At 48.5% G+C, this 26173-nt stretch overlaps 1 protein-coding gene across 3 annotated transcripts in view; it reads left to right on the top strand.

Annotated features, from left to right (window-relative positions):
- CTNNBIP1 (catenin beta interacting protein 1) overlaps positions 1-26173 on the top strand; it is a 52644-nt gene that overhangs the window by 6713 nt on the left and 19758 nt on the right. For 2 of the 3 annotated variants that reach the window (XM_079697975.1, XM_079697977.1), the window contains exons 2-3: positions 16100-16184; positions 17480-17582. The gene's annotated coding sequence lies outside the window, so the exon portion shown is untranslated. Of the gene's footprint in view, positions 1-16099; positions 16185-17479; positions 17583-25938; positions 25980-26173 lie in introns of those variants that run through there. The other variant, XM_079697976.1, reaches the window with a different exon arrangement.

Genomic DNA, 26173 nt, shown 5'->3' with positions numbered 1-26173 from the left:
GGGTCAGTTTATGCAGAGTCGGGGGGGCTCTTTCTTCCCCAGGTCTGTCCAGCCACAGGCCTCAGGGTCCCTCCAAAGAGCGCGGTCAGGGAGGCCCAGCGGTTTCTGCAAAAGCACCCAGTGTTCTTCCACTCGCCCTCAGGCCAGAGCTGGGGTGTAGAGGGCACAGGGCTGGCAGAGGTGCCTGCCCACATCCAGAGTGAGAGGAAGGTGCCAGGACAGGGCTCCGCTCCCGGGCAATGTTACTTTCACCAGCCCCTGCAGTGTCACTGCCTTCCTGGTGCTGACCAGCTGCCCTTTCAGTCTGGAAGGCCTCAGAACCATCCAGCATCTGATCAGGAGGAAAAGGCCGGCCTGGCGAGGACACCAGGTCACTCAGTGCCCCTGGACTTGTTCATGTGTGGTCGGAGCCCACGGTGATGCCGGTTCAGCTGGGAGAATGTGACCCACTTCCATCTCCTCTCCCACGTGGAGAGCTGGGTGGGAGGCTTTTGGAGACCAGCTCCAATTAAGGCTTTTTCAGCCTGAGTATCTCCTGAGTATCCAACCCACATGTTTCCTGCTGCTGGAATCCTGTGGTCCGTGTCCCTGAACTGAATAACAACTCCAAAACAGATGAAGTTACCGCCTTGTCGTTCTGCAGTTTGGGCTTCCGCAAGTGGGGCTTCCTTCGGAGGTCAGGGTCCCTTTTGGATTCAGACATCTTTCACAGTGTGGGCCCCACCCTTGTTCTTCCAGCTAAATCACCTGGCAAACCAGGGGCCCAGTTTCCAAAGAGATGGATTAGCCTTGACCTCCCTGCCCAGACCAAGGCCTCCCCGCCCCCTGCCCCAGGCAGCCCTGGCTTCCGACCGACCATCCATCCTGACCCTTGTCCTCACAGTATGTCCTTCTGCTGCAGGAATATGAACTAAAGTGTGTTTCGGACCCTCTAGGTTTCTTCCATTCTCTCCAGGTAGAGGGCATTGGAATGATTTTCCATTTATAATTTTATGTTTCTCATGTGGCGGGGCTGGTGGGAGCGGGGGGTGGAGGAAGACAGTTTAAACACACGAGGCTGTGGGTGCTGCCGAGATGATCTGGCGATTTTAACTGGTAAGGGTGTAGTTCTGAGCCCCTGAATGACGCAGTCTTACTTACTAAGGAAGGAGCAGTGATTGAGAAACCGCCAAGGTCAGGTCCACTAAGCTGTGATCTCAGACCTCTGTGAGCGCCGTTTCCCACCATGTGCTCCACAGCCGATTGCTGGAGTTGCAGGAAGATGGGGTGCTGGTGATTTTTAGGGGGAGCACGGTGGGGCCTACAGGCTGGTAAGCTGGCTTACGGGTGTCTCTCCCAGGGCCCTGGCTCTACTTTCCTACACAGAACAGCCTTCCGGAGCTTACGGTGGGACGTGGTGGGGCAGAGTCAGCCAGCACAGGGGCGGAGTCCTTCATCCCTACCCCAGGGAAGCTGCTGCTGCCACCCGAGAGCCATCACTTTACGTCTGCTCCGGGCGCTGGCTGTCCACCCTCACTTCCCGTCTCCGAGGAGGAGAGCTCTCGCAGGCCTGTGAGCGATGGCGGCAGAGCTTGGCTGCTCGACATCAGCCACGGCAACCAGCCACCAAAGTGGAGGAGATCTTTTATTCTCCTCTTCTGACCCCGTTCCACGTCCTTTAAAAAATATACCGTTGGGATTTTTTGGAGTAGGTAATATATACATAGTACAGAACTCAAAAGGCTAATTGGTGAAAACTAAGTCTTCCTCCCTCCCTGAACGAGACGCCTCGAAAAAGACGTCTGTTAGTGAATGTCTTGTGCATCTTAACCAGAGACCTTCTACACACGTACAAGTGCATCAGGTACGCGCTGACTGCACACGTGCCCGACATGCACTATTTTTTTTCCACGCTGTAATACACACTGTTGTGCATCTTACTTTTTTCACTTCACGGTAAATACTGGAACTCATTCTGTTCCACCATCATCATCGTCGTCGTCATCATTTGGCTAATACCGCTTTACTTCCCCTGTGCTGGGTATTGTTAAAAGTGCTTTGCTTATGTTAATGCGTTTATTCCTCACAACAAACCTGTGAACTAAGGACTGTTATTGTCCACAGTTTGCAGATGAGCAAACTGAGACACAGAGCCATTAAGTTAATGTCTGAGGTCATTTACAGCTACGCCACTCCTTTTAGTGGTTCCCTGGCATTCTTTTGATTGGTTATACTTATACTGAGTGATTTGAAAGCAAGTTATGGGCTTCCCTGGTGGTGCAGTGGTTAAGAATCCGCCTGCCAATGCAGGGGACACGGGTTTGAGCCCTGGTCCGGGAAGATCCCACATGCCACGGAGCAACTAAGCCCATGTGCCACAACTACTGAGCCTGTGCTCTAGAGCCGCGAGCCACAACTACTGAGCCTGCGTGCCACAACTACTGAAGCCCGTGCTCCTAGAGCCCGTGCTCCGCAACAAGAGAAGCCACTGCAATGAGACGCCCACGCACCGCAACAAAGAGTAGCCCCCGCTTGCCGCAACTAGAGAAAGCCCACGCACAGCAACGAAGACCCAATGCTGCCAAAAATAAATTTATTAAAAAAAAAAGAAAGCTGAAGAGCTGCCCTTATTTAAAAAAAAAAAAAAAAGCAAGTTGCAGGTATCAGATACTTTGCACCTCCTAAGGCCATGCTCCGACATTATCCCAATACTATTTTCAGCCCCAGGGAATTTACTATTGACCCAGCAGTGTTCTCTGATGTACAGCCCACATCCAACTTTCCCAACCACGCCCCTCACTTTGGCCTGCACCAGTTTTTAATCTGGGATCCAACTGAAGATCTCAACTTCACTAGGTTCCCAAGCTCTTTCCTCTCCCTTAGCCTAGAGTGTTCACTAGCTTTTCTTTGTCTATCACGACATTAACAACGTAGTTTTAGAGTCCAGGACCATTGACTATTAGTCTGGTTTTCCTTAGAATTGGAGTAAGGGTAAACATTTTGGAGAGAAATGATTGTAGCTGACGTTGTCCATGTCCCACTGGAGACACACAATGCCAACCTGCCCCGCTTCTGGTGAGGCTGGGTTTGTGGATCACTCAGTTATGGAGCAAAGTTTTAAAAGTATAAAATAGTAAGTATATTAAAAGAAAACAGTGGGAGAAGGAAATAATATGAAATGAAATCTGTAAGTTATAAAATAAAAGATGTTAAAATCTGATTACATAAAAATGAAAACTCTACATGGATGAAACAATATAATCGAGAGAACAATGACAAATTGGGGAAATACATGTAACAAATATCACAGCCATAGGACAAACTGCCTTAATATATAAAGAACACTTGTAGATCAACAAGAAGAAGATTGCCAACCCAAGAAAGAAATGGGCAAACAACATAACAGATTGCTCTCAATGATCTGAAATGATGCTCTATTTCCTCATCAGGAAATGCAAATTAAAACTATAATGATATACCACTTCCCACCTATCAGATTAGCAACAAATCAACTTCTGCTAAGGTATGGGGGAAAACAGGTGTTCTTGCACAATTTTGGTGGGCACATAAAAGGTCACCATGTCCATGGAGGGCAACTTGGCAAAATACTAAACATTTAAACACATGCACCCTTTGCTGTAGCAACTAAGACTGTAGGGATTTATCCTATAGACAGACAAAAGCATAAAGATGTAGGAAAATACAGCTTCTTAATAGCAATGAAAGAGAGGGAGTTCCCTGGTGCTCTAGTGGTTAAGATTCGGCACTTTCGGAACTTCCCTGGCAGTTCAGTGGCGAAGACTCCATGCTCCCAATGCAGGGAGCCTGAGTTCGATTCCTGGTCAGAGAACTAAGATACTGCATGCATGCCACAACTAAAGATCCCACATGCCACAACTAAGACCTGGAGCAGCCAAATAAATAAATTAAAAAAAAAAAAGATTCGGCACTTTCACTGCTATGGCCCAGGTTCAATCCCTGGTCGGGGAACTGAGTTCCTGCAGCCAAAAGAAAAAAAAAAAATTGGGCTTCCTTGGTGGTGCAGTGGTTAAGAATCTTTCTGCTAATGCAGGGGACATGGGTTCGAGCCCTGGTCCAGGAAGATCCCACATGCCGTGGAGCAACTAAGCCCGTGCACCACAACTACTGAGCCCACATGCCACAACTACTGAAGCCCATGCTCCACAGCAAGAGAAGTCACCAGAATGAGAAGCCCGCGCACCACAACGAAGAGTAGTCCCCACTCACCACAACTGGAGAAAGCCCATGCACAGCAACAAAGACCCAGCGCAGCCAAAAATAAATAAATAAAATAAAATAAAAATTAAAAAATATTCAAAAACAATAACAGTAATAAAAGACAGAAAATTTAAATGCTCAGCAACTAGTTAAAAAAATTCTTTTTTTTTTGGTTGCATTGGGTCTTCGTTGCTGCGCACGAGTTTTCTCTAGTTTGGGTGGGCAGGAGCTACTTTGTTGCGGTGCACAGGCTTCTCATTGCGGTGGCTTCTCTTGCTGCGGAGCACGGGCTCTGGGCGCCCAGGCTTCAGTAGTTGTGGCACATGGGCTCAGTAGTTGTGGCTCGTGGGCTCTAGAGTGCAGGCTCGGTAGTTGTGGCGCACGGGCTTAGTTGCTCCGCGGTATGTGGGATCTTCCGGACCAGATCGAACCCATGTCCCCTGCCTTGGCAGGCGGATTCTTAACCACTGTGCCACCAGGGAAGTCCTGGAACTTCTTTTTTGGGTGAGTTATTCTATTTGGGACTTGGAAGTCATGACTGAGTATCTTTCTGGCAGAGTTACATGACTTTTCTAGAAGCAGGTAAGAAGCAGTGTGCATTGGTGCCTATATTTTCTGTTTTTGTTTTGTTTTAACATTGTGTCATGTGCTCCGGTAAATTTGCAAGGAAGTTTAGTTCTCTGAGACTTAAAGTCTTAATCCTCAGGACTACCATCAAACTAATGTGTAGTGTAACTAACCTCTCTCCCTCCCGAACCTCCATATAAGCTTTTTCCTCTCAGCTGAGAGTTTTTGCAAGAGGTCAGATTTTGCTTGCATTTTGTGGATATGGGCTTGTGAAAGGTCCTGGGTTTCATTTTATGAAATTTGACAGTCTGAGGTGAATAGCTGGCCTGTAAAACCAGGAGTCTTTTTGCCAGGGGAGCGCTTGCAGGCCAGTTTTGCTGGGAGCTTCTTCTCCCTCTCTGTGACTTGGTGACTAATGGTTTCGTGGCTTTGGGGGTGGAGGATGTCATTACAAATGGATGATGGGGCTTCGGCTTCTGAACTGGATTATCTGGGCATGCTGAGTGGGTGGGGAGCAGAATATGCCATCCCAAAATATACCACTTTGGCCTATTGATTATTTTGAATTATAGTTTTCTGAGAAACAGCCAGTGAAAGAAGGGCCCTCTGACCCTCCTTTATCCCCCTGAAAGCAGGAAATAAATCTCCCATGTGAAAGGTACCTTCCCTGTACCAGGGGGTAGAAGGCATCCTTATCACCAGAGCCAGGGGATTCAAGGCTGAGAAGGCTGTATAAACAAACCTTGTTACTTCCTCACTACTTTACTACCCCAAGCCCAAGCTTCTTTGTCTTGTCAATTCACAAATTTATCGTTTCTTTGTCTAAAAGATATAAAAGATGCCTGCTCTGGTCACTACTTCAAGCCACATATCTTTGGGGCTCCCATATGTACGAAATTAAATTTGTTTTTCTCTTCTTAATGTCTCCTGTCAATTTAATTATTAGACCAACCAAAGACCTTAAAGGGAAGAAGGGGAAAGTTTTCCTCCCCTACACTGGTCTGGGTGTTTGTGTGCAGCCCATTGGAACTGGGGGTAGTTTCTTTCTTAGAGCTTTCACACAGGCCCCTAAGGCCTCCCATCCATTTCTGCCCACTCTCCTGAGCTCTTCCACAGTGGCCCTGGCCCTGAGCAGGTGACTGTGGGTGGGTTCCTGCTGTTTGGGGCGCTGTGTTTTCCCATCTCCTCAGAGCCTGTGCATTTTCCCTCATCCTCCCTCCCTTCCCCTCCAGCCTCCAGCGTCATTGTCTCCAGACTGGATGAGTTTTGTGACCCATCAGAAGTTCTCATCTTCATGCTACTTCCCCAGCAAGTTAATGGAATGAACACATGTAGATTCTGAAGTTGCCTCTGTTTAAAATCTTTTTTATTTTGATTATTAGCTTGTTAAACATTTAGGGAGGAAGGAAACTGTGTGTTCAGCAGCCTCTTAGGGGGAGGTTTCCTTCTTCCTTGGATTATTTTTTGTTCTGAGGTGGCTGGAGGGAAAGGAGAGGGAAGGTCACGGCCTGTGTCACGGAGCAGAAGCAGTTATCCAAACAAACAAACAGTGTGGCTTATGTGACGTGAGGGTGTAATGAACGCTTGCAGTGTATTGCAATAGTATGGATATGTTTTCGAGGTAATCAAACGTAGCTTTATTTTTATGCACATTAGCACATACCTGTATGCTGAAAGCCTATAGGAAAGAGGAGGCAGTAATCCTAAAACTTATGTTCTTAAGAGTTTACAAAAAGTTTCACCCAGGAGGCCAGGCCTGGGGCCTCGCAGCTGGGTCCTGAGGGCAGCCATCCCCGGAGCTGGGCAGTGAGGAGGGGGCTGGCTCTGGAGGCCACCCCAGGGAGACTGAGCCCTCGCCCTGCGAGCAGCCCAATTGGTTTCATGACCTAATTCTCGCAACAGGAAGCTGGAGGCCTTTCTGGCCCCATTCTGAGGGGATGCAGTGAGCCTGGTCCGGGAAACTTATTTATTTGAACCAATTATAGGAGACTTCAACGGAGGGAAGGGATGGAGGGAGAGTGGGGGCAGAGCTGGAGAGGGCGGTGGTCCTTGAGCAACCCACCTGCTGGCAGGCATCGGAAGACCTGGGCCGCCTTGTCTGGGCCTGCCCCTGAGAACAAGGCTTGTCCCCTTCGGCAGGAGGCTGGTGTGAACGAGCCCACGTGGCTCTGAGTGAAGGGACCTTATGTAGCTCCTGATAAATAAACAGCACTGTGTCAGTTTTCCCCCTTCCTCTTTAAAAAAAAAACAGCCCCGCCACCAAAAAACAACAACTTTTAAATTTCCCAATTTAGTTAACGTTTTAAATGGTGACCCTGCAAGAGTTGGCATAGCTGTGGGCAGTGGGGTTGATGGAGCCTCCGTGGGTTAAAATTTCCATTCTGGCCTCTTTCTCTGGAGGTGACCCAAGGTCTGTGAAACCTGGCCAGGCTCCTTCCCTGGGATTATTAGGCTTGGAACTGGTCCTTCCGGCCCAAATTTGACTTCAGCCCAATCCCTAAGAAGGCTGACCAGCAATGCAGATTGAGTTTTCCCTTTGGCGGGGGGCGGTGGTGGGTTGTCAGCACGCTGGGGGCATCTCAGATGTTGATCTAGGTCACAGGAGAGAAAAAGTGTCCTTCTGCCACCAGCCTGCACAGGTGAGCTTTTGACACCGCCAGGTGCTGCTCAGCCCGCGGTGAAGGTCGTCCAGCTTGAGAGAGCCTGCCCAGGAGTGGGAGTGCCTGCCCTTAACATCCACTCATAAATAGCCAAGGGCTCTGGAGTCTGCATTACCCACCCCCTTGGAACCTGCAAGAGGCCAAAGGTCAGACTGAATCAGAGGAAAATCCGGAGCCGGATTTTGTAGGCGCACTGGTTCCTGATTTCAGGTCTCAGGCTCCGGCTTGGCCAGGTTCCAGGGCTCCAGCTGTTCTCTGTGAAGGAAAAAAGAATCTCTTTTTAAATTAGGTCAGAAGATGCCTTTCTTTCCTCCTGTCCTTGTCCCCCTACCGTGCAGGGATAAAACCACCACCTGCACGTCCCTCGGTCAGAACTACAGAGCTTAAGGACTTCGCCCGGGATCCGAGTGTCCCAGCGCAGCCGAGGAAACTTCCCCTGGCTCCGCGTTCCCTTCCTGTTTGCACTGTGCTGGCTGAACCGCAGAGGCTGTCAGAGCAGGCCTGCCAGGTACTCTTGCTTAGCTGTAAAAAGGACTTGAAGAGACAGTGAGCCCTGGGTAACCTTTTCTACCAATCAGGCCAAAATCACAGGATAAAAATTTTTTTTTAACCAGCAGTTTTTGTTTTTATTATTATTATTATTATTGGCCACGCTGCATGTGGGATCTTAGTTCCCTGACCCGGGATCGAACACAGGCCCCCTGCAGTGGAAGCGCAGAGTCTTAACCACTGGACCACCAGGGAAGTCCCCAGAAGTTTTAAACAGACGCCTTTTACCAATCCAGTTACATCAACATTTATAGTCTGTACATGCAGGCTCCTTCAGTTCCTTGATGTCTTAGGTTCTCTGAGGTGAGGACATTCTGAGGCTGGGGGCTTCCTTCGTGGTTCCCAGGTGAATCTGAAATCTGTTCATTCACTTAACTGTGCATGGGACTCCAGATGTGACTGACAGCAGCAGGAACCCACCAGATTCCTCAGCACAGAGCCTACGGTCTTCAAGCTTTTCGAGGGTCCCCAAAAATACTGGAGACCTGAAAAGAAAAAGTATCTGCTCCCTCTACTCATAGGAGTTATAGGAGAATTCTATTTAATGAGAGATATGGGTCCATTTTATTTATTATTTATTTATTTATTTGGCTGCACCGGGTCTTAGTTGCGACATGCAGGATCTTTAGTTGCGGCATGCGGGATCTAGTTCCCTGACCAGGGACCGCACCCGGGCCCCCTGCATTGGGAGCGCGGAGTCTTAACCACTGGACTGCCAGGGAGGTCCCTGGGTCCATTTTAATATGTCTGTGAGCATACCTGGGCCCAAGAAGGACTTAAACCACCCTGTGGCCTGCCCTCAGAGAGCTTCCAGTTTGGAGGTGGAAATAGAGGCTCAGACACCCAGGTGCAGTGCTTGTGCAGTGCTCTGAGTAGAGGAAATTTGGGTGAGTGTGCAAACACAGGCTTCAAAAAGGTAACGATCGAACAGTGAACAGTAAATAGGGAGGAACATTCTAGGCTGAGGGTACAGCAGATGTGAAGGCCAGAGATGCTGAATGAGCCTGGTGCAAGTGGTAATGAAGGTGGCCACCTGGCAGGGCTTCTCATCCTCGGCGCTATGGGCGTGGGGCTGGGGGGATGGGGCGCGTCCTGTGCACTGTAGGTGGTTCTTCCCAGGAGCAGCCTCCCAGTTGTGACAATCAAAAATCCTCCTTTCTCCAGACATTGCCAAGTGCCCCCATCTGAGAACAAGCGCCAAGCAGGGACCGTGGTGGGTGGCCAGGGGCTGCCTGCCCGCCCCTGCCCGAGGGTGCAGTGGAGGGAGTCCCTTCCTATCTGGCGTGCAGGTCTGTGCCTGCCCCCGTGTCCTCTGGTTTGTGTGACGCTCCATGTGCAAGAGTGGCTGGCAGGCTCTCTCCGAGGGGAGTCAGGCCACGGAAAGGAGAGTGCACCCCGAAGCCCCCTTCCCAGGCTGACTGTGGTTTTCTGTGTGGATGCCTTTCCCCCTGTTGTCTGGGCAGCCAGGCAGGGTGGCTGTGCTCTGGATGTTGGGCTGTTTTGAATGATGTCATGTGGATTTGATTTTAACGCTTCGAGAAGTTCACCGAAGGGCTTTCATCAGAGCGGCTCACACCTGGAAGAGAAAGTGCCCTGTTGCTGTGAAGGGGCAGGTGGCAGCTCTGAGGTAGGAGGTGTTGGGAGGGTGGGTGTTGAGACTGAGAGTGCCAGAATCTCCTGTGCAGCAGACCTGCGGCCGGGGAGGAGGGCCTGTTGGTGTCTGGGCTTCCCAGCTGCTCCCCCGCGGATGAGGGCCGCCCTGGGGCCTCCAGAGCAACTGCAGCCTCTCCTGCTGCGACGCCACTTCCCAGGGGCTTTTTAACGTTTTCCTGACCTTTAATTTTGATTTCAAATCTACAGGAAACTTGGAATAGTGCAGTGAACACACCTGTACCCTTTACCTGGATTCACCAGTGTTAACCTTTGCCGTATTTGCTCATGCACTGTGTCTCTGTTCATACTCACACTCACACATACTCACACACATTTCCGCATACACACACACACACACACTCACACACACTAACACAAACACATGCATATACACGTACACGCTCACACACACATACACACAAACACACTCACACATGTACACACTAACACATGCATATACACAGACACAAACACACATATACACATAAACACACTCACACATACACACACATGCACACTCATACACATATACACATACACAGTAGCACAAACACATGCATATACACATACATGCTCACATACACACATAAACACTCACATACACATATACACATACTAACATAAACACATATACAGACATGTACACACTCACACACATACACATACACACATATGCACATACACATACACACACATGCATAAACACACACATACACATACATACACATACACAATAACATACACATACACGCTCACACACATATACACACACATACACATATATACACATGCACACTAATACAAACACACACATATATACACATACACACATATATACATACAGCACTCACACATACACACTGACATATACACACACACTCACATATACATGCTTGCACATATATGCATACACATACTCACACACATGCATACATATACACACACACTCATGCACACACTTTTTTTCCAGAACCATTTCAGAGTAAGTTGCAAGCACTGAGACATTTCACCCTTAAATACTCAGCCTGTATCTCTCAAGAACCAGGTTATTTTCCAACATAACTACAATATATTCATCACATTCAACACATATAACGTTAATACAATACTAATATCTAATAAATAGTCACTATTAAATTTTCTCCAGTTGCCCAATAGCAGCCTATGACTCCCTCACCTCTCCCCTCCCTGGATTCCATCAAGAACCATTCCCTGTATTTATTTCTTATACTGCCTTATTTCATTTTCTGATTAGCAGTTATTTTGGGCTCTGGCTTGCCTTTTCCCTGTAAAGTGGGTTTTCATTTCAATTTCAGTTAAAATGGCTAATGGGACTTCCCTGGCGGTCTAGTGGTTAGGACTCCGTGCTTCCAGTGCAGGGGGCACAGGTTCGATCCCTGGTTGGGGAACTAAGATCCCACATGCCATGGGGCGTGGCCAAAAAAATAAAATAAAATGGCTAATGTTTCTATCAGCTTCTGAACTGGATGGGGCTGATAGGATGGAGAGAAAGCATGGATTTTCAAATCCAGGCTTGTCACCTGTTAGCTCCATGGCCTTGAGCAGGTTACTTACCTTCTCTGAGCCTTGGTTGTCTCGTCTATAAAATGGGAATAATTCCTGCCTTGCAGGCTTGTCATGAGGACCCCATGTGCTGAACAGGCCTGACATTGTGCCTGGCCCTTAGGAATGCTCTAGCAACCACAGTAATTATCACTGTTGTTCTGCAGCTTCACCTGGCTTCACAGAGCAGGAAGGAGCTTTGGGGCAGGTTGGAATTTGGGTTGGTGACCCCAGGACAAATTCCTTATCCCAAGCTCATCACCTAAGAATGGTGCTGCGTCCTGCAAACTGCCTGAGCAGCAGAGCCGTCATTACACCTGTTTTGCTCCTGCTGGTGGAGTGAGCTTCAAGAACGCCGAGCCTGGGTCTAGGTGGAGGAGGCCGAAATGTGGAATTTATTAATTAAGGTGGTTGCTCACGAGGCCTTAGAGTCTGGGAGGTTGCGGTTTAATTACTGAGAGTGGAGCTTGTGGAAGTTCTCTCTGGTGCCCCAGCTTTGATGTCGCTGGGGGACCTGAGGTGCCGCCCCAAGTGGGACTCACAGCCCGGGCTGCAGATGAGGCTCAGGGCTGCCTCCCTCTGCTGAGCGCGTTTCTGTTCACTTACGTGTTTACTGGAGAGCAGTGTAGCATGGGGGGGAGCCTGGACGTTCTGGGTTTGAATCCTGCCCCAGAACAGACTAGGACGGGCTAGCTGGGTGAGCATAGACTAGTGCCTGCATTTGTAAAACCTTATAGGGAGGCTTGCTGCAAAGACTGAATGATTCATATACGTGGAGGGTTCAGAACAGCGCCTGGCCAACAGCAAGCCAGCATATATGTCAGCTGTTTCTTTAAAGCAGTGTTCTCACCTGGGGGGGATTTTACCCCCCAGGGAGCACGTGGCAAAGTCTGGAGACATGCTTGGTCACAACCAAGGGGGAGGTGCTTGTGGCTGGTAGAGCCCAGGGATGCTGCTAAATAACCTCCCATGGGTGGCACAGTCACCGCAACAGAGAACTATCCAGTCCAGAATGTCACTAGTGCTGAGGTTGAGAAACCAAGCATTCCGGGCAGCACGTGGAACGTGGAAGGAGGTCCTGTTCCGCACCCCCCCCACCCTTATCCCCACTTTGATCTGCTCCCCTCCCCCTCCTCCCCTCGCTGGTGTCCCTCCCGCTGCGCCCAGGGCCCCAGTCCAGCTCCCCCAGGCTTCCCCTGGCTCACCCGCTCACCTGACCACCGACACCTCCTTTTCCTCTCAGCCAGCTCGGTTTTTTATCAGAGTACCTATCTCCTTCCTCCTTACTAGGTTATTTACCCACCGATTACTTCTTGTTTATTTCGTTTTGTCTGTTCTCCCTTCTCCCTAGAATGTACATAGGGACTTTTGCCTGTTTTTGCACTGCTGTATCCCAGTCCCAGGAAGTGCTCAGAACGTCTGTTGATTGCATGAATGAATGCGTTCCCCAAGGCCACACGGCTGGTACGTGACATGCCAGGATGTCAGTTCTTCGCCGTCACCCATGTTGCTCCTTCTTCCCAAAGTGCCCCCCCAGCCCCCCGCCCCATCCAGCGCAGCGTCTCCTAGAAGTGCCCCAGATGTTTCCCGGATCTGGTCAGTCACCACGTCCTGACTCCGTCTCCAGAACACTTTGTGGATGTGCACGGTGGTACCGACTTCATCTGAAGGACAAGCCTGCTCTGTTTCCACCCAGGGGCTTCTCCGTGGCCCTGGGAGCCCAGCCCCAGCTGTTGGCCTGTCCTCAGGGCCGTCACCAGCAGACCGGCAGCTGGCACATCACACCCACACCCCCTCCCGCAACCGCAGTGCAGTCCAGGCTCCGACACTGCTCCTGTCCCGCAGTTCCACCTGCCGAAGTGTCCCAAGCCCTCCCATCCTCACCGTCCCTTCTCCGTCACCCCGCAGCCCAAGCCCCGGCCCTCACCTGGCCCAGCAGGGACCTCCCCTCCAGCTTCTCCCCATCTCTCCTCACACCGCAGCCCTCACGCCACAGCCACAGGGGTCTCAGGCTTTACCCGACTCTCCCGCTTGAACCTCTCCTCACCCCCCCGAGACCCACGTGGTCCAGCACCTTGAGCCCCTCACCTGCCTCCCCGGCCTCAGCTGCTCCTTCTTCCTCCAGTTTTCCCAAAGGCCCAGTCTCTTCCTGTTTGAGGACCTTTACACGTGTGTGTGCGTGTGTGTGTGTGTGTGTGTGTGTCCCCCAACCCAACTCCTCCTGACCTGGGTAACAGCTCAGAAGTCACCTCCAAGGGTGCCTGCCCCCAGGGTGAGGTCAGATTCCCAGCTGCGCGTCCTAGGGCACCTTGCACTTACCACCCCCGACCCCCGACCCCCATCATTTATCACCATCTGAGGCTCCGTTTACCAGGATGTGACTTGATTCATGCCTGTCTCCCCTGCTCACTGGGAGCCATCATCACAAGCATGCTCGCCTGTGTGTCCTCAATGCCCAGCACAGGGCGTGGCATATAATAAACAGATGCTCAGTAATTGTTTGTTCAAAGAATGTCTGTTCCCTCTGCCTGCAACACCCTTCCCCATCTTCTCTACCAGCAAACTCCTACTATTCATCCTTCAAGACCCAGTTTCGGGGTCTTCTGCTGGGAGCTGGTCCCTCCCCTTCCTCTGTGTTGTCACAGAGCTTTGCACGTCCCCTTACTCTGCCACTTTAACTACATTGGGTCGAGGCCCTGGGTTTTTTCCTCTCACCTCTGAGCTGCTCAGGGGGAGGTGCTGGGCACGGCACGTTACATGCAGTTGGCACTCTTGGAAGTGTTTGTGTTTTTAACCTGACCTATCTTTTTGGCTCATTGTTACGTATTATTTGTGGTGTTTTCCATTTGCCTTGTGCAGTGTGGTTTCCTCAGCCATTCTGGTAGCTCCTGGAAGGCAGGCTTAGTGTCACAGCCCCACCTTTGTATCTCCTGCTTCCTGAGCCTGACACAGGGCTGTGTTCACCTAGAGAGGTTTTATTCTAGTAAATCTTTCCTGAGTCCATGTCATGTCTACTTAAGGTTACGGGCCCCTTGGCAGTTGAGAGCGCTTGACATCCTTTCCCTCATTCTGGACTGGCGAGATAGTTTGTGGCACCCGATGCAGGACCCCTTGTTAAAAAATTATTCAGAATTGTAAGATGGCAACAGGAGAGCATTAACCCAAGAGTAGGGCCCTTGTGAGTGCTTGGACCTGTGCTGGTGCCCAGGCCTCATGCTCATGAAGCCAGCCCTCATCTCCTTGCGTCCTCCGAGGGAGGACATGGTAGAGGTCCTGATTTCCTTTTGACCAGTGGCAGACTGGAGGGCTCAGAGGGCAGTGACTGACCTCAAGTTGCACAGCTGACCATCGACAGAGTAGAACGGGGAACAGAGTCTGGCTCCGGGAGCGTGCTCACTGTCTCCACCGGCTCTGGGGCCCCAGGAGCTTTGGTCCTCGGTTTCCTCCTCTGTAAATTGGGAACATTGGCCTGATCATCGGGTGGCAAATGGAACAGCTGGTGTGAGTCCCCAGCTGGTCGCATCAGGAGGCACCACATCCCATAGGCGCCCTCTCCTTCAAGTCGTGAAGCCAAGGTTCCTCTCTGCTTCTTGGACAGTCCAAGCCCTGTAGACAGTAGGAGGCTAATTGGCTGTTGTGATAGTTGGAGAAATTAAAGCCCCTCAGAAGTGGGAGAAGGTTGTCTCTTTTCATCTCTTTTTGAAGGAATGTGGGGACTTGGGTAGAGGGTTCCCCAGGGATCCTTGGTATTTCAGTGCTTTGATGTCTAGAGGAATAAAAGAGCAATTAATCGCTGTAAATGTCTTTCCTGTAGGGTAGGCTGAGGGTGGGGCGGGGTGGCAGTGGCGGGTGACTGCTCTTCCATCCCAGGGCCATCACTGGTCAAAGGGCTCTGCAGACCAGAGACCCAGGGTCAGAGCAGCATCCCCCTGTAGGGGAGGCTTCTAAATCTCACTTCCTCTGGAAAGCACATTTTCCTCAGCCTCTTGGGTGAGTGAGTAGCAGAGATTGCTGAAGACAGATGGGTTGCAGAGCTCCCCTTGGTCCCCTAGAATAGGTTTCTCAATTATCCAAAGACATCTGTCCTCACCGCAGGGCTGAGAGCCAGGAGTCCACCTTTAAACCAAGTGCTCCGAGGCCCACGCGCCTCAGCGGAGGGGTGGCCGGGCTGCCGCAGGCAGGCGAGACTCCAGCCCGTGCCGCCTGCACCTCCACCCACCATTAGCAGCCTCCCTCCTGCCCGGTCAACCTGCAGAGGACCCAGACGGTGAGGGTGTGTGTGGAAGGCCAAAGAAGAGAAGAGGATGTTCTCTGATTCCTAGAAGGGGTGTTTGGGGCAAGCAGACCTGTGGCCAGACTAGGAGGTTGTAAATTATCTACATCTGTGGTGTGTGTGTGTCTGTGTGTGTGTGTGTGTGTAAACTTATGTTTCCATATACAACTACAGATGTTCCCCAAGCACACAAACACCATGCAAGTCTGAGCACAAAGTGGGCGGAGCGCCGAGGTAGCTGTGCCTGGCTCATTGTGTTGTTTGGTGGGTGGGACGCCTTCTCTGGCAGGTGCAGGACTTGCCCATCAGCTGCCCGGGAGTGATTCACTCTGGTCCTCGACATCTCCCAGCACGGCTCTCAATCGGCCTCAGTGACTAACCCAAGGGGAGGAGGGTGTGTGGTGACCTGCTTTGGCTGGAAATGACAGTGCATAGCTGCAGTCAGCACCTTATCCCAGGGTACTGGTGCAAGTTCCTGGGCTGGCCAGACATACAGAGATTTCTGGACCGTGCAGGGCCCTTGGCCACAAGCTTCCCGCCATCCGCCTGTATCCCACAGCACCGGCTGTGGGCTCCTCCTGGCTCCTCCCGTGACCTGGGTTCTGTGTTTCCACAGGGCTGCACCTTCCTCCTTCTCCCCGGCCACAACCTGCCCGTCACAGTTGAGCACCTGTTTTCCTGAAGGTGATTTCCAGAAGCAGGTAAGGATCCCAGGGGAAGGACGTCTGGTAGAGTGGCCATAGAACGGCGTTGAGGAGAGGGCCTTGGGTACCGGCTCTAGGGCTGACCGTGAAGCTAGCACATCTCATATCTTTTCTTCATCGTCCCTGATAATGCTCATTGCTTCAGCTGTGTGGGTTCTTAACAGTGAGCGTTTTGGTTCTGCTGATGTCTTTTAGGCTGTTAAGATGTGTAAGGTCTGAATTAATATTTTATATAAGCTCTGTGAATCACACAGTTATATGGCATTGTATTTTCATGCAATGTAAACATTGTACAGATGAAAATGTACATTTTAAAACATGAACATTTAAAATATATCACTTTTTTTTTTAATGGACAAAAGCCAAGTGCTGGGACCCATGGGGGAGAGGTGGCTTGTGTACCTATAGGCCCCCCCACATTGTCTGGCCAAGCCTGAGGTCAGGCAGCATTTACAAGCAGGTGGTAGACCACCCTGGGTATAAATGTATATTCCAATTTACATAAGTGTGGGTGTTAAACAGCATTAGCTTTACGTTTATAAATAAAAAGGAGTGCAGGTGGCTGTGTTTGTAGTTGGGCGCCCACCCCCAGCCCCCTGCCTGTCAAAGGGAGGCCAGCTTTCAAAGTCGTTTATCAGAATGGGTCTGACTTCTGCATGTCCTGCTCTCTGGGTCTTTCCTGCACTACCTCCCAATTCTTCCAAAGTGAGATCAGCTGTTTCCAAGCTGGAACTCATGTGCATAGAGATTAGGTCCCTCTAATCTCTGGGCAGGAACGTGGTATCTTACGGACTACCTCAATGCCTCCCAGAAAATGCGGTGCGGCCTCCCAGGCCACGAGCCACATTTGTCACTTTGTATGCGTCCCTCCCAGTGCTTGGGAACCCCTTCCTGACTGTCTTTTACCTACCAACCTTCCTTCAACAGAGATGCAGGCTCAGAACCAACAGAAGTGTGTGGAAGGGGTGTGGGGGGGTGAATGCATCTGTGTGTCTGCAGTGAATGTATGGACCTCCATTTCTCTGAAGTGCATTTGTCCCAATCAGGTGTAATTTTCTGGAATCGTGCCCACTTTCGCATAAGCCATGGATATCTGTGGCACAACATCCACTTAGCCACGAGTCTCTCCCCTCGCCTTTCGTTTGCATAGTTGATAGTTGCCTGTTTCTTTCCATTTTCTATTTTTTGGCTCATGTATGCCTCTCCCTGTTTAGCTTCCAGAATGTTATATCTTAAGAGAGGGAGCAGGTCTGTCTCTGACTTGGGCAGTTAACACTGAGGGATTTTCTTAGGATTTAGGATGGAAGCTCCACCATCTTAGGCGGTGGTGTGTTGATGGGGTCGCCAGGAGACCATAACTGAGAAGCAACGTTACCTTACCTTCGGCTCTCACAGGTGAGGACTGAATGAATAATTATTGTGTCCAAATTCTTTGCGGTTTGGACTTAGGTAATTTGACACATTTTAGTGGAGACCAGTTCTTGATCCCTGCAGGGAAGAATAAGAATTCTCAAGTGAAGTTAATCTGATGTGTGTCAAAACTGTGATGAAAACTTAACCACATGTTCGCTTGTATAGGCACCAAACTCAAACACACTGTAATACACTTGCAGCATACCAGCGACTGAAAGGTCGTTGATTGTTTGGGTTGATTGTGATTTATTCTCTTCAATTATTTCCTTCACATTGGCACCCTTGATGCAGCTTCTGTTTAGGACGGAATTATGTAAACAGGTCCCAAGGTTCTCGTCCATCAGGATTGGAGTGTGGAGGGCAGGAACACGTGTTCACGCCACAGTCGGCCCTGACCCATCCCTGGGTGTTCTGTCTGTCAGGCAGCAGGGTGGAGTCAGCTCACACTAGAGCTCGAAGAATCCTAGAAGACCAGAATTTTGGGGAATGGCAGGAGTCCTCCCAATGCAAGGAGAAACAATTTAAGAACTGGTCTCTGCCAGGGAAGTGTGAACAGGGAGTGACCTGGCCCCAAAGACCCATTCAGGGACCAACGACACCCCAGGCCCACGGCTGGGTGTGTGAGGCCCCCTGGTAATCACACTGTGAGTGTGGTGGGTCCCTGGGGATAGTGGAGCTACAGTGCAACAGCACCGGTCTGTACAGGACGCCAAGGGTAGGATTGTTTGGAGGAGCAAAGTACTGTGAAATAGACCCCGTGTAAAATGATTGACACGGGCACCCACACACACTCCTGTGGGTTCTGAGCCCTCATACCCCTGTTGGAGGAAGCTTGGCTGGTCAGGAAAGGACAGTGAGGAAGGGGCTCTCAACCTCTGTGAAGCCAGCGTCCCGAGGTCCTGGGACGCACAGCAAAACCAGAGACATACCCTTGCCTGGGTAGAGCTGACCCCTAAATGGGGGGATAGAGCTTGCTCTGGGACCCAGGACTGGGGGTGGTTTGTGACAGCAGGACCACTATGAAGCCTTGAACCAGAAGGGCCTTTGGGGGGCATGTGTTGGGGGCCGAGGGGGTGGGGGGTGAGGGGGCAGTAGCACGGGGGTAAGGGAACAGGTGGGTGTGGCCCTGGAGCTCTGGTTCTTTTGTGTGTGGCGACACCTAGTGGCCAGTCCCTTGTATTCCACAAGGAGAGGGCCAACTGACCATTAGCCCTTGGACACGAGACAGAATCAGAAGACTTTTACCCCTGGAAGCCGTAATTCCTAATTTGAAGGCTTCATGGAGCATTTCAGATGACCTCGGAGAACACGACAGCCCAAGGCACACAAAATACTCAGGAATGAGAGTCTTTGGAAAAGTTAAATTTGGTTATGGAGACTGGATTAGGGACTTGCATTTGACCGTAAGTGAGGTGGAGATGGTGGGGGGTGGAAGCCCAGACCCCACAGGCTGTCTGGGTTCTCTCTTCAGCCAACTGGGCCAGGTCTGCGGCAAGACGGGGCAAGCGAAGCAGCCACGGCCCCAGCCCTCCAGCAGGTGCAGGAAGACAGTGAGCGAGCACCCCGGCAGGTGCTCTAGGAAGCGGACGACGGACTTCCCTGGTGGTCCGGTGGTTAAGATTCCATGCTCCCAACGCAGGGGGCACGGGTTCAGTCCCTGGTCGGGGAACGAAGATCTGCGTGCTGCATGGTGCGGCCTAAAAAAAAACAAAAGAAAAAGAAACTGGGATGTGATGGGACCGTGTGTCCAAGAGGGCCTGGGTGGGGCACATGACCTGCTTCGGTCATGCAGTCAGGAAAGGCTCACCAGGATGGCATCTAAGCGAGCGGAAAAGAAGCCAGTTCCAGCCTGGGGACCCCAGTGCAAAGGCTGCTGGGGAGGAGCTTGTTGGCAGGTCCTAGAAACAGACCAAGGGCCAGCGAGACAGAGGGGAGGAGTGGGAGCAAGAGGCAGGGCTGGCCATGTGGGATCCTGGCAAAGGCGTGAAGCGTATCCTGGAGTAGTTTGGAGTGGGGAGAAATGTCATCCGTCTGGCTTTTAAAAAGATCATTCCGGTTAGGTAGCCTCATCCACCAGAGGGCAGACAGCAGAAGCAAGAAGAACTACAATCCTGCAGCCTGTGGAACAAAAACCGCATTCACAGAAAGACAAGCTGAAAAGGCAGAGGGCTATGTACCAGATGAAGAAACAAGATAAAACCCCAGAAAAACAACTTAATGAAGTGGAGATAGGCAACCTTCCAGAAAAAGAATTCAGAATAATGATAGTGAAGATGATCCAGGACCTCGGAAAAAGAATGGAGGCAAAGATCGAGAAGATGCAAGAAATGTTTAACAAAGACCTAGAAGAATTAAAGAACAAATAAACAGAGATGAACAATACAGTAACTGAAATGAAAACTACACTAGAAGGAATCAATAACAGAATAACTGAGGCAGAAGAATGGATAAGTGACCTGGAGGACAGAATGGTGGAATTCACTGCTGCGGAACAGAATAAAGAAAAAAGAATGAAAAGAAATGAAGACAGCCTAAGAGACCTCTGGCACAACATTAAATGCAACAACATTTGCATTATAGGGGTCCCAGAAGGAGAAGACAGAGAGAAAGGAACAGAGAAAATATTTCAAGAGATTATAGTCAAAAACTTCCCTAACATGGGAAAGGAAATAGCCACCCAAGTCCAGGAAGCGCAACGAGTCCCATACAGGATAAACCCAAGGAGAAACACGCTGAGGCACATAGTAATCAAATTGTCAAAAATTAAAGACAAAAAAAAACTATTGAAAGCAGCAAGGGAAAAACGACAAATAACATACAAGGGAACTCCCATAAGGTTAACAGCTGACTTCTCAGCAGAAACTCTACAAGCCAGAAGGGAGTGTCATGATATACTTAAAGTGATGAAAGGGAAGAAACTACAACCAAGATTACTCTACCCGGCAAGGATCTCATTCAGTTTCGATGGAGAAATCAAAAGCTTTACAGACAAGCAAAAGCTGAGAGAATTCAGCACCACTAAACCAGCTCTACAACAAATGCTAAAAGGAACTTCTCTAAGTGGGAAACACAAGAGAAGAAAAGGACCTACAAAAACAAACCCAAAACAATTAAGACAGTGGTCATAGGAACATACATATCAATAATTACCTTAAACGTGAATGGATTAAATGCTCCAACCAAAAGACACAGGCTTGCTGAATGGATACAAAAACAAGACCCATCTATATGCTGCCGACAAGAGACCCACTTCAGACCTAGGGACACATACAGACTGAAAGTGAGGGGATGGAAAAAGATATTCCATGCAAATGGAAATCAAAAGAAAGCTGGAGTAGCAATACTCATGTCAGATAAAATAGACTTTAAAATAAAGAATCTTACAAGAGACAAGGAAGGACACTACATAATGATCAAGGGATCAATCCAAGAAGAAGATATAACAATTATAAATATATATGAACCCAACATAGGAGCACCTCAATACATAAGGCAACTGCTAACAGCTATAAAAGAGAAAATCAACAGTAACACAATAATAGTGGGGGACTTTAACACCTCACTTACACCAATGTACAGATCATCCAAAATGAAAATAAATAAGGAAACAGAAGCTTTAAATGACACAATTAACCAGATAGATTTAATTGATAGTTATAGGACATTCCATCCAAAAACATCAGATTACACTTTCTTCTCAAGTGCGCATAGAACGTTCTCCAGGATAGATCACATCTTGGGTCACAAATCAAGCCTCAGTAAATTTAAGAAAATTGAAATCATATCAAGCATCTTTTCTGACCACAATGCTATGAGATTAGAAATGAATTACAGGGAAAAAATTACAAACACATGGAGGCTAAACAATACATTACTAAATAACCAAGAGATCACTGAAGAAATCAAAGAGGAAATCAAAAAATACCTAGACACAAATGACAATGAAAACATGACGATCCAAAACCTATGGGATGCAGCAAAAGCAGTTCTAAGAGGGAAGTTTATAGCTATACAAGCCTACCTCAAGAAACAAGAAAAATCTCAAATCTAACCTTACACCTAAAGGAACTAGAGAAAGAAGAACAAACAAAACCCAAAGTTAGCAGAAGGAAAGAAATCATAAAGATCAGAGCAGAAATAAATGAAATAGAAACAAACAAAACAATAGCAAAGATCAATAAAACTAAAAGCTGGTTCTTTGAGAAGATAAACAAAATTGACAAACTATTAGCCAGACTCATCAAGAAAAAGAGGGGGCTTCCCTGGTGGCGCAGTGGTTAAGAATCTGCCTGCCAGTGCAGGGGACACAGGTTCGTGCCCTGGTCCGGGAAGATCCCACATGCTGCAGAGCAACTAAGTCCGTGCGCCACAACTACTGAGCCTGCGCTCTAGAGCCCACGAGCCACAACTACTGAGCCTGCATGCCACAACTACTGAAACCCGGGCACCTAGAGCCCGTGCTCCGCAACGAGAGAAGCCACCGCAATGAGAAACCTGCGCATCACAACAAAGAGTAGCCCCCGCTCGCCACAACTAGAGAAAGCCTGCGCGCAGCAATGAAGACCCAACATAGCCAAAAATAAATAAATAAAATAAATAAATTTATTTTAAAAAAAAGAAAAAGAGGGAGAGGACTCAAATCAATAAAATTAGAAATAGAAAAGGAGAAGTTACAACAGACACCGCAGAAATACAAAGCATCCTAAGAGACTACTACAAGCAACTCTATGCCAATAAATTGGACAACCTGGAAGAAATAGACAAATTCTTAGAAAGGTATAACTGTCCAAGACTGAACCAGGAAGAAACAGAAAATATGAACAGACCAATCACAAGTAATGAAATTGAAACTGTGATTAAAAATCTTTCAACAAAAAGAAGTCCAGGACCAGATGGCTTCACAGGTGAATTCTATCAAACATTTAGAGAAGAGCTAACACCCATCCTTCTCAAACTCTTCCAAAAAGTTGCAGAGGAAGGAACACTCCCAAACTCATTCTATGAGGCCACCATCACCCTGATACCAAAACCAGACAAAGATACTACAAACAAAGAAAATTACAGACCAATATCACTGATGAATATAGATGCAAAAATCCTCAACAAAATACTAGCAAACAGAATCCAACAACACATTAAACGGATCATACACCATGATCAAGTGGGATTTATCCCAGGGATGCAAGGATTCTTCAATATACGCAAATCAATCAATGTGATACACCATATTAACAGATTGAAGAATAAAAACCATATGATCGTTTCAATAGATGCAGAAAAAGCTTTTGACAAAATTCAACACCCATTTACGATAAAAACTCTCCTGAAAGTAGGCATAGAGGGAACCTACCTCAACATAATAAAGGCCATATATGACAAACCCACAGCAAACATTGTTCTCAATGGTGAATACTGAAAGCATTTCCTCTAAGATCAGGAAGAAGACAAGGATGTCCACTCTCACCACTATTATTCAACATAGTTTTGGAAGTCCTAGCCACGACAATCAGAGAAGAAAAAGAAAGAAAAGGAATCCAAATTGGAAAACAAGAAGTAAAACTGTCACTGTTTGCAGATGACATGATACTATACATAGAGAATCCTAAAAATGCCACCAGAAAACTACTAGAGCTAATCAATGAATTTGGTAAAGTTGCAGGATACAAAATTAATGCACAGAAATCTCTTGCATTCCTATGCACTATGATGAAAAATCTGAAAGAGAAATTAAGGAAACACTCCCATTTACCATTGCAACAAAAAGAATAAAATACCTAGGAATAAACCTACCTAGGGAGACAAAAGACCTGTATGCAGAAAACTGTAAGACACTGATGAAATAAATTAAAGATGATAGCAACAGATGGAGAGATATACCATGTTCTTGGATTGGAAGAATCAACGTTGTGAAAATGACTATACTACCCAAAGCAATCTACAGATTCAGTGCAATCCCTATCAAACTACCAATGGCATTTTTTACGGAACTAGAACAAAAAATCTTAAAATTTGTATGGAGACACAAAAGACCCCGAATAGCCAAAGCAGTCTTCAGGGAAAAAAACGGAGCTGGAGGGATCAGACTCCCTGACTTCAGACTATACTACAAAGCTACAGTAATCAAGACAATATGGTACTGGCACAAAAACAGAAATATAGATCAATGGAACAAGATAGAAAGCCCAGAGATAAACCCAAGCACCTATGGTCAACTAATCTATGACAAAGGAGGCAAGGATATATATACCATGGAGAAAAGACAGTCACTTCAATAAGTGGTGCTGGGAAAGCTGGACAGGTACATGTAAAAGAATGAAATTAGAACACTCCCTAACACCATACACAAAAATAAACTCAAAATGGATTAGAGACCTAAATGTAAGACTGGACACTATAAAACTCTTAGAGGAAAACATAGGAAGAACACTCCTTGACATAAATTACAGCAAGATCTTTTTTGATCCACCTCCTAGAGTAATGGAAATAAAAGCAAAAATAAACAAATGGGAACTAACGAAACTTCAAAGCTTTTGCACAGCAAAGGAAACCATAAACAAGACGAAAAGACAACCCTCAGAATGGGAGAAAATATTTGCAAAGGAATCAGCGGACAAAGGATTAACCTCCAAAATATATAAACAGCTCATGCAGCTCAGTATTAAAGAAATAACCCAATCGAAAAATGGGCAGAAGACCTAAATAGACATTTCTCCAAAGAAGACATACAGATGGCCAAGAAACACATGAAAAGCTGCTCAACATCACTAATTATTAGAGAAATGCAAATCAAAACTACAGTGAGGTATCACCTCACACCAGTTGGGATGGGCATCATCAGAAAATCTACAAACAACAAATGCTGGAGAGAGTGTGGAGAAAAGGGAACCCTCTTGCACTGTTGGTGGGAATGTAAATTGATACAGCCACTATGGAGAACAGTATGAAGGTTCCTTAAAAAACTAAAAATAGAATTACCATATGATCCAGCAATCCCACTACTGGGCATATATCCAGAGAAAACCGTAATTCAAAAAGACACATGCACCCCAATGTTCATTGCAGCACTATTTACAATAGCCAGGTCATGGAAGCAACCTAAATGCCCATCGACAGACGAATGGATAAAGAAGTTGTGGTACATATATACAATGGAATATTACTCAGCCATAAAAAGGAACGAAATTGAGTCATTTGTTGAGACGTGGATGAATCTAGAGACTGTCATACAGAGTGAAGTAAGTCAGAAAGAGAAAACAAATATTGTATATTAATGCATGTATGTGGAACCTAGAAAAATGGTACAAATGAACCGGTTTGCAGGGCAGAAGTTGAGACACAGATGTAGAGAACAAACATATGGACACCAAAGTGGGGAAGCCGCAGGGGGGTAGGGATGGTGGTGTGCTGAATTGGGCGATTGGGATTGACATGTATACACTGATGTGTATAAAATTGATGACTAATAAGAACCTGCTGTATAAAAAAATAAATAAAATTCAAAAAATAAAAAAAATACAAACAACTTATTAAAAAAATTAAAAAAAATAAAAAGATCATTCCGGCTACTTGCACTGGGTGGTGGAGTGGAAGGAAGTGAGAGGGGTGGACAGGAGGAGGAGTGATCCCCCAGAACCGAGCCTCCCCACTCAGCTGTGCTGGGAACTGAGGGCTGTCTGCTGTGCTCGTGCACCTGGCCCCAGGGGACGGCTGGCTGCCTCTCACCAGAGGTCATTCTGCAGGCAGCTCACCCCTCCTTCCTGGTTACCAGTGGTTAATTAGACCTTTTTCTGGACCAGGAGGAGGTGACAGGGTAGCAGACAGTAGAAGCGGGAGCCTGGGCTTTGGTGGTGGAAAGGAAGGCCCTGTAAGGAGACGGCACTGCATTGAGTACACAGCTGCGTTGCTACGCAATACACATTTTGCCCTATTGTTCAGGCTTTTAGGGCCGGAGCCCCTGTCAGCTTCTGGGGACTGAGCGGTTGACAGGAGCCTCCAGGGAGGCTGCTGCCCAGGGCTCTGGCGCCTTTCTGAGTCGGCCCTTCACCTGGGAGAGCCTGCTGGTCCAAGGCTTGCTGGCCCCTGAGGGATGGACGGTGTGAGGAGTGTCCTTGGCCCGCAAGCCCGGCTCCCTTGGTCCTCCGAGCGCAGCTCCTTGGCACCAGGGCTGCCAGGGCTCCACCCCCACCAGCTGCTGCGTTATTTCTGACTCATCCAGGAGTTACAAGTGTGTAACCCAAACCCCTCCACGCCCGGCTTCCTCCCCCCCAGCTCCTCCTGGAGGGAGGAAACCCTGGGACTTCTCTCCTGGGACCTTTCTGCAGGTCGGGTCCCTGCTGCACCTGGACGCAGCTGCCGCGTGCAGGAGCCACCCTGTGACAGGTGGGTGGGCTTGTGAGGGTGGCGGCAGCGAGCCCGGGCGGGTGAGTGTGCCTGCAGCCCCGGGCTCACCGTCCCCATCGAGGGACTCCTTGGAGCCCAGCCCAGGAGGCAGCCTCTTGAGCTCGTCAGGGACTTTTGCAGAGGGAGCTGTCTTGGTGTTTGGGGGCTGGGTACTGATCCCATGGCTTCTCCAG

The sequence above is a fragment of the Hyperoodon ampullatus genome (assembly GCF_949752795.1).
Source record: "Hyperoodon ampullatus genome assembly, chromosome: 2".
Taxonomy (NCBI): Eukaryota; Metazoa; Chordata; class Mammalia; order Artiodactyla; family Ziphiidae; genus Hyperoodon; species Hyperoodon ampullatus.
This window is presented reverse-complemented; position numbering and strand designations above follow the sequence as displayed.